The 9,358-nt window shown below is 34.7% G+C and overlaps 1 protein-coding gene across 4 annotated transcripts in view; it reads left to right on the top strand.

The window, feature by feature from the left end:
• LOC129746293 (uncharacterized) overlaps positions 1–9,358 on the top strand; it is a 28,367-nt gene continuing 19,009 nt past the window's right edge. For 3 of the 4 annotated variants that reach the window (XR_008737284.1, XR_008737283.1, XR_008737285.1), the window contains exons 1-4: positions 1–254; positions 311–479; positions 555–9,080; positions 9,149–9,317. The gene's annotated coding sequence lies outside the window, so the exon portion shown is untranslated. Of the gene's footprint in view, positions 255–310; positions 480–554; positions 9,081–9,148; positions 9,318–9,358 lie in introns of those variants that run through there. The other variant, XM_055739906.1, reaches the window with a different exon arrangement.

The raw sequence follows: 9,358 nt of genomic DNA, 5'->3' as shown, positions 1-9,358 counted from the left end.
TCAAATAAAACAGAAACAAAGATGCCTATGAAAAATATGCTTTCCGCCGTTTTGTTTAGCAGTACGCGTAATTTTTTAGATTCCTAATGAGAACTTTTGTTTTAGGAACGCAACGAACGTATGACCGCCGTTCGGCAATCCAACCGAAAAGATCACAGCGAGTTCCCGGATTCAACTTCCCTCTTCGATGCGAGGAAGACGTTGAACGTCTAGAAAAGCTGGTCACCATTGACGAGCACATCAGAGAACAATACGTAAGTTCGTTGCTTCAATTCCACAACCAGACCACCTTCAACTTGCCTCGTTACAGGTGCGCTACCTCGCATCGGTGAAAAAACCTCAGGAACGAGTCAATTCCGTGATCAACCAAATTTTTACCGACAAAGTGCTGTGCGATTTCACCTTCCATGGTTTGGTGAATTCCAGCTACTGCAAAAAAGCGATCAAAAATTATCTCATTTTTACCGATTGTCTAATAGGTAAATTCTTCAATAGAGAAACTTGAAAATTTGTTAAAAATTTTACGAACTTTTCGAATAATCCTTTCCATCCAGATGCCTGGACTGAGCACGGGGTCACGATGGAAACTTTGAAACCGGAGCTCATACGGGCGGTCCAACGAGCCAAGCAACATCTTTCCTCGGCCCGCTACTATCAGCGGTACAAGCCTCGGCTGTTGGCGAAGCGTAAAGAAAATTGGCACAAAAAGCGGGGGGCAGTGGAAGATGGCTCAGAGAATGAATAATGGTTGAAATCAAACAATACAGTAGCTAACTTGTTGTCGAAAAACATTTGTCAAGTGGTGGCTCCAAATAGTCGTACTGCAAGCACCTTTGGATTTCGTTCGTCATGTTTTTTATTACTCATTTTTTTGCCATTTTTTATATTCATAGTGTTTGTAGGAAAATGTTTTATAAACGAGTTCGCCATATGAAAGACGAAAACAACTCAAAGTGTGATCACACATGATGAATAAAATCGACGACTTTTTTTAACATTCCGTGTTTTTGATGGCCTTCGGGTAATATTGTGGTTAACAAATTAAGTGCCGAAAATGTATGAAAACACGTTGAGAGGTGGCTCCAGAGAGTCTGTATTCAAGTAGACTTGTTACTTTTTAATTCATTTTGGGATTTTTGTAAACATTTTTTGAGAGTTTTACTAAAATGCAACTTAATTGACACGTAGAGCGAAATTCAGTAAAAAACTGTAGTGAAAATAAATTATTTATAAAATTGGAGACATTTTGACGCCCTGATATTAGTAGCAATGATAAAAATATTTCATTATCAAACACCAGCAGATTATTGAAATCCATTGTTCGTTATTCCACCGGGAGGTTGTGATGAAGAAAGAAGATACACCAATGATCACGTAAATTATTGTTAATTAATTAATGTTAATAAGTGTGCACAGCTGTGCGTGAGATGTGAGAAATGTGAGAAAAACGAGAGGAACCGATGCCCATAAGGAATTTTTTTTTAAATGTACAAATTGTGCAGTTACTGTGAAACTTTAATCTTCATCATACCAAATACAAATAATTCTCTCTCTATTGCAATCCATCGATTTTCAGACGGCATTCAACTTAGAGAAAGTAGCTAGTGGTGGCTCCAGAGATTTAAAATGCGAGTAATCTAGATCATTCGTAAATCGGTTTGCATCTCAATCCATGAAAATGGGTATCGAAAAAAGGGTAGTGCCTCCAGAGAGTTTCAATGGCATATGCCTCTTTATCTGGTTAGAAAATACACCAGCTGCACAACTAATGAAGATAGATATTCATAACTCTGGAGAAGTTAGGAAATTTATGACCTCTTACACTGAAACACGCAATGTGCAATAGGATAATCTTCAAGGTCCACTTAAAAATATTTTGATCAATGATTAATATATCAAGAACCAAAAAAATAAAAAAAAAGATGAAAATAACAAAAGTGACAAAAATTCCAGAAATGACAAAAATAAAAAAATTACAAAAATGACAAAAATTACCGAAATGATGAAATAAATGACATAAATGACATAAATGCCGTAAATGACATAAATGGCATAAATGACAAAAATGACTAAAATCTCAAAATTGATAAAAATGAGAATTACAAAATTGATGAAAATGACAATGATAACGAAATATCAAAAATGACAATGAAACAGTAAATAAAAAACCAAAATGACAAAACCTACAAAAATGACTAACATAGTAAAAACAGATATTACAAAAATGACATAAATGACAAACATTACAAAAATAAAAAAAATGACTAAAATGGCGATAATGACAAAAATGATAATAATCAGAAAAAAAAGGCAAAAAGGACAAAAAGGACAAAAATGACAAAAATGATAAAAATGACAAGAATGAGAAAAATGACAAAAATGACAAAAATAACAAAAATGACAAAAAAGAAAAAAATGACAAAAGTGACAAAAATGACAAAAAAGAAAAAAATAACAAAAATGACAAAAATAACAAAAATGACAAAAATGACTGAACGTTCCAAAAATTGGGCAGCCCTTCTGTTTAACTTATATTTCAGTTATATTGGCACCACTGTCTATTTGAAGTGAATAGAATAAATCTAACCGTTGTGCAAGTCAGACGCGTTTTTTATTTCCTCCATTCTAGCTGAAAAATCATTCGCTTTTCCTCTCGCTAAATTTCTGAGCTGTGCGAAAAACATTTTGGTCCTAATCGATCCGGATAGCCTGAGGAATTTTGAATGATTTCCGGCTATCGAAAAGTTTATCGCGATTAAATTCGTACCGTGTGCGAAAATTTTCGGCTCGACGCCATTTTTGTGACTCTGTGTGTGTGCGCGCATCGCACAAGTTCAAAGACATTCCACCATATTGGTGAAAAGTGCTCGAAGCACAATTGTGTGAAGAGTTCCGCCATCTTGGCGAAGAAGTGTGTGTGTTCTCGTAGCACATTAGTGGAAAAAGTCCGCCATCTTGGCGAAAAGTCTGACTGTATAGTATAGTGTGTGTGCCCGTGGCACTAGTGTTAACTGGTCCACCATCTTGGTGCCGAGTGTGTGATCGTGCCCAAGGCACAAGTGAAAATAAAACTGTCAGCCATTTTGGCTAAAATTAAAATTGAATTGAATTTGAAAAAAAAAGTGTTTCCTACAAGAGGAAAAAATAAAAAGTGATTGCCACCTGCGGGTGCATAATAAAAAGTGCTACAAAATCAATGTCCGAATCGGAAACTCCTCATCGAGCTAATCCAGGCAAGTTTCCGAGGAATATTCTGCCATCTGTCGCAGAACAGAAAACCGCCCAGGCTTTACGTGACCAGCAGCGCAAGATGGCTCGGGAATTGACGATTCTTCTCGACCGCCGTGAATTGATTTACGAGAAACTGCTTCGGATAAATGACTCCCTCAAGCCTGAACCTGTGAGTATCCATTTACTAAAGCTCCACCTGGAGACGCTCCGAAAATGTGTAGGGGATTTCGATCAAGTACACATGGAAATCGTCGCTAGCAAGCCGAGAGATGAGCGAGAAGAACAAAAGGAGCAATATCTGCGTTTTGAGACACTCCACAACCAGCTTTATGTTGCGCTCCAAACAAAAATTGATTGTCTCACTCCCGCTCTCCCATCGACCAGCAGTAAAATGGCTCGACCAGTTCCCCCGCAACATGTGTACGTCCAAGCTGCCGCTCCGCAACTTCATGCTCCGTTTCCGGTATTCGATGGCAACCCGGAGAATTGGTTTAGCTTCAAGAGCCTCTTCCAGAGCATCATGCAGCGCTACGTCAATGAGATTCCTGCCATGAAAATCCTTCATCTCCGAAACGCGTTGTTAGGCGATGCCAAGAACAAAATCGACCAAGATGTCATAAACACCAACGATTATGACTTGGCGTGGAGGATTTTGGAAAACGCCTACGAGGATCGACGACTGATTTTGGATACACACATTGACGCCATACTGGATTGTCCGAAAGTCACCAACGAACATCGAGGTAAAAATATTGCAAAGCTGGTCGAAACATGCACCAAACACGTCGATGCTCTTCGCGGTCATGGTTTCCCAGTAGAAGGGTTGGCTGAGCTTCTACTTGGCGTTGGCTTTTCATCGTCAATGTGCTGTATAAGAAACTCGACAAAGATACCAAAGAACAATGGGAAACGAAACTTCCTAGAAATGAGCTCCCTGAGTTCCAAGAATTCATTGAATTCCTGCGTGAAAGAGGACGGGTTCTGTTGCGAACGAACTGCTCCGAGCACCCGAGCCAGCAGTCAATTTCCTCTTTTAGGCAGCGTCCATCAGTCCCACTAAAACCAGCTGCAAGATCATTCTTCCAGATGGCGAGGCAATCGTGTCCCTGCTGCAAGGAAGATCACTCCATCTACCGGTGTCCCAAATTCCAACAATTGAATTTGCCGGACAAGAAGGTTGTCGTCTCAAGGGCCAGTCTTTGTTTCAACTGCTTGCGAGCACTTCATCGAGTCAGAGAGTGTCCGTCCGAGCGAGGGTGCAAGGTGAAAGGATGCAATCGAAAGCACCACAGTTTCTTGCATCCCACCAACTCAACCAGTAGCGTAAAGATGCCAGCTGATGGTGCCGCTGAAACGCCAACACCATCTAAGTACACCACTGCAACAATGTGTGCTCACTTGGGAGCAGCCACAAAGCAGGTGCTACTATCGACAGCGCAAGTGCTGGTTGTTGGGAAGGGTGGCTCCACTGTTAAGTGTCGAGCGCTTCTTGACTCCGGATCCGACAGTCATATCATCAGTGAGAGTTTGGCCTCCAAGCTTATGATCAACATGCGACCAGTTGAACTTCCGGTTAGTGGACTCAACGACACTCAGACCCGTGTAAATTATACTCTCTCGACACGCATCAAATCATGTGCCAAAGACTTTACCACCTCCGAGCTGGAATTTTTGGTTGTGCCATCTGTGTCTGCCAACCTACCCCAATGCGAAGTACATACACGAACATTAGATATTCCGACCGGTCTTCCATTGGCAGATCCAGCTTTCTATGTCCCTGATCCGGTTGACGTAATCATCGGTAACGAAATCTTCTTCGACTTGGTACGAGATGGTAGATTGAAAATGAGCAACAGCAGCCTCACCCTAGCAGAAACAGAATTGGGCTGGGTGATGTCAGGTTCTGTTCAGCCTAGGAAACCCAAACCTCTTCCACGTGTGTGCCAATTGAACCATAAACAGGCCGAACTTTATGCGAATTCACCGTGGAAAGATTCATCGCAACCTGGCTATTCTTGTGAAGAAACGGTGCGTGCTAATAACGTTGGTTGGAAAGCAGTGGCGACTTGGAAGCATCGTGACTTTTCATCCAGGCGAAGACAACATCGACGGTACTGCTCAAATAGCTTCGGTTGATCTCGATGTCGAGACTCAACGGGGGGTGAATGAACGTTCCAAAAATTGGGCAGCCCTTCTGTTTAACTTATATTTCAGTTATATTGGCACCACTGTCTATTTGAAGTGAATAGAATAAATCTAACCGTTGTGCAAGTCAGACGCGTTTTTTATTTCCTCCATTCTAGCTGAAAAATCATTCGCTTTTCCTCTCGCTAAATTTCTGAGCTGTGCGAAAAACAATGACAAAAATAACAAAAAGACAAAAATAACAGAAAGGACAAAAACAACAAAAAATGAAAAAAATATCAAAATGACAAAAATTACAAAAATGACAAAATGACGAAAAGGACAAAAATTACAAAAATAACAGAAACGACAATAATGACTAAAATGACTAAAATAACTAAAATGACAAAAATGAACAAAATGACAAAAAACACAAAAATGACAAAAGTGACAAAAATGACAAAAGTGACAAAAATGACAAAAGTGACAAAAATGACAAAAATGAAGAAAATGACAAATAAGCCAAAGATGACAGAAATAACAAAAATGACAAAAATGATAAAAATGACGAAAATGACAAAAATTACAAAAATTACAATAATGATAAATATGACAAAAATGACAAAAATAACAAAAATGACCAAAATGACGAAAATGGCAGAAATGCCAAAAATGACCAAAATGACAAAAATGACAAAACGATAAAACTTACAAAAATTATAAGAATGACGGAAATTACAAAAATTACTAAAATAACAAATATGATAAGATTTAAAAAACAACAAAAATGATCAAATGACAAAAATTATAAAAACTGCCAAAAATGACGAAAATGACTATTATTACAAAAATTATCAAATTAACAAAAAGAACATATCTGACAAAAAAAGCAAAGTTATCAAAAATGACAAAATATTCAAAAATTTTAAAAATGACTTTACGAAGAAATGACAAAAATGAGAAAAATTACAAAAATGACAAAAGTGACAAAAATGACAAGAATGGCAAGAATGACAAGAATGACAAAAATGACAAAAATGGCAATAACGACAAAAATGACAATAATTGCAAAAATGACAAAAATTACAAAATTTACAAAATTGACTTAAATGACAAAAAAGATAAAAATGACAAAAATGACAGAAATGACAAAATTGTCAAAAATGACAGAAATAAAACAAAAATGACTCATATAACAATTATGACAAGATTGAAAGAATGACAAAAATGATCAAATAACAAAAAGACAAAAATTTTAAAAGAATGATAAAAATTACAAAAATGACAAGATTTACAAAAATGACTAAATCGACCAAAATGACGAAGAAGACAAAAATGACAAAACTAACAAAAATGTAAAAAAAAACAAAAATGTAAAAAATTACAAGAATAACAAATATAACAAAAATGGCAAAATGAAAAATAGAAAAAAAAGACAAATTGAACAAAGATGACAAAAAGTCCAAAGCTACAAAAGAGCTACCAAGAGAAACTTATGCCCAGAAAGAGAAATGGCGTGAATTGCACAAATTGTGTGAAAATTTAATCATTATCAAACCAAATACAAAGAATTCTCACTCTATTGCAATCTATCGTAATTTTCAGATACCAAATCTTCATGACAATACATGAATACATGACAACACAAAAATAACAAAAAAACATTAAAATTACAAAAGTGACCAAAATGCCAGAAATTACAAAAACGGAAAAAAATTACCATAACATTAAATAAAAATAAAAAATTTCCATAGATGATAAAAACGCTTAAAATGAAAAAAATTCACAAGAACCGAAAAAAATACAATATTAACAGAGACGACAAAAAATACAAAATCAATATGAATTACAAAGATGACAAAAAATACAAACATGTCAAAAATGATAAAAGTGAAAAAAATAAAAGTGACAATAAAGATAAAAATTACAAAAAAAAAAACACAAAAATAAAAATAAAAAAGAAACAATACAAAACACAAAAAACAAAAACAATAGAAAAAATTACAAAAATGACAAAAACGTTAAACAAGACAAAAATCAAAACGATTAATTATAACAAAAATGACAAAATAAACAAAAAATGACAAAAATAACAAAAATTACAAAAATGACAAAAATAACAAAAATGACAAAAATGACAGAAATGACAAAAATGTCAAAAATGACAGAAAAAAAAACAAAAATGGCTCAAATAACAATTATGACAAAAATGATCAAATGACAAAAAGACAAAAATTTTAAAAGACTGATAAAAATTACAAAAATGACAAGATTTACAATAATGACAAAACGACAAAAGACAAAAATTACAAAAATGACTAAAATGAAAAATGGAAAAAAATGGCAAATTTAACCAAAATGTCCAAAGCTACAAAAATTTAAAAAATTACTCAAACGACAAAAATAATAAAAAGGTCAAAAAATGACAAAAACGAAAAATGACCTAAAAAATTGACAAAAATGTCAAAAATTATGAAAAGTTGATAAAAACGACAAAAAAAAAATAGAAATTTCAAAAAATGACAAAAATTTCAAAATTGACAAAAATTACAAAAATGATAAAAGTGACAAAAATGATAAAAGTGACAAAAATGATAAAAGTGACAAAAATGACAAAAATTACAAAAAGGACAAAAATGGTAAAATGGCAAAAAAGACAAAAATGACCTCAAAAAACACAAAAAAATGGAAATGTCAAAACATTACAAAAACTTTAAAATTGACAAAAACGACGAAAATAGCAAAAATGACAAAAATGACAAAAGTGACAAAAATGACAAAAATAACAAAAATGACAAAAATGACAATAATGACATAAATGTTGAAAATGATAAAATTCTGACATTTTTGACATTTTCATCATTTTTGTTATTTTTGTCATTTTTTCTTTTTTTCATTTTCGTTATTTTGGTCAAAAATGACAAAAATAACAAAAATGACAAAAATGACAAAAATAACAAAAATGACAAAAAATGACAACAATGACAGAAGTGACACAAATGGCCAAAAAGACAAAATTACAAAAATAACAAAAATGACATAAAATTACAAAAATGCCAAAAAGACAAAAGTAGAAAAAAGAACAAAAATGACAAATATGACTAATGCGACAAAAAGGACAAATAAGACAAAAAATGATAAAAGGGTAGAAAATGACAAACATGAACAAAAATGAAAGAAACGATTAAAAATAACAAATACGATAAAAAGATACAAAAAACGAAACAACAATTGCTAAATTTTTAATAATTACAGAAATGAAAAAAATATATAATAACTCCAATTTCTTTTTTCAGATGATTTTTACCCGGAGTATTGAAATTCAAATAAACAAGAATGTGTCCAATGATCCATCAGGAAGAAGTAAATTAACAATTTTCATTGAGCATTGAGTATTTTTTCATGGAAATAAAATTTCGGAATTCTTCCAACGAAACGCTTTTTTCTTAAATGCTGAAATAAATTACAAATCAAAACCAAACTGACTCTAAAAATCTCAATTTTTCCTTTCTTCAGGACTGAACACGATTATCAAAACCGAACCCACTTCGTTCGACTCGAGTCCTTTGCAGAACTTTCCGCCGGAAGCACTTCTTGCTTTTTCACTGTTCAATCCCGGTCGGATGCTGGAATTGATGGGATTCAGCTTCCCGATTCGATGCGACGAAGACGTTGAGCGGCTAGAGAAGCTGGTCACGATTGACAATCAAGTGCGCGAGCAATATGTAAGTATTCAACAGATGTAATGGAGTAGTTTTATCGTTTACATTTTCTGTTCATCATTTCAAATTAGGTCCGCTTCCTTGCAACGGTAAAGAAGCCACGAGAACGCATCCACTCGGTTATGAAGAAGGTTTTCACTGCCCAGGCACTTTCCCAATTCACCTACCACGGGCTATCGACGGCTCAATGTGCCAGGAAAGCGATGAAAAACTATTCCGTCTTTACGGATTGTTTTTTGGGTAGATAAATCCGTCAGATATTTTCAAAGTCTAATCACTTA

The sequence above is a fragment of the Uranotaenia lowii genome, chromosome 1, assembly GCF_029784155.1.
Source record: "Uranotaenia lowii strain MFRU-FL chromosome 1, ASM2978415v1, whole genome shotgun sequence".
In the NCBI taxonomy this organism is placed as follows: Eukaryota; Metazoa; Arthropoda; class Insecta; order Diptera; family Culicidae; genus Uranotaenia; species Uranotaenia lowii.
Note: the sequence above shows the minus strand (reverse complement) of the source record. Positions and strands in the feature narration are given on the sequence as shown.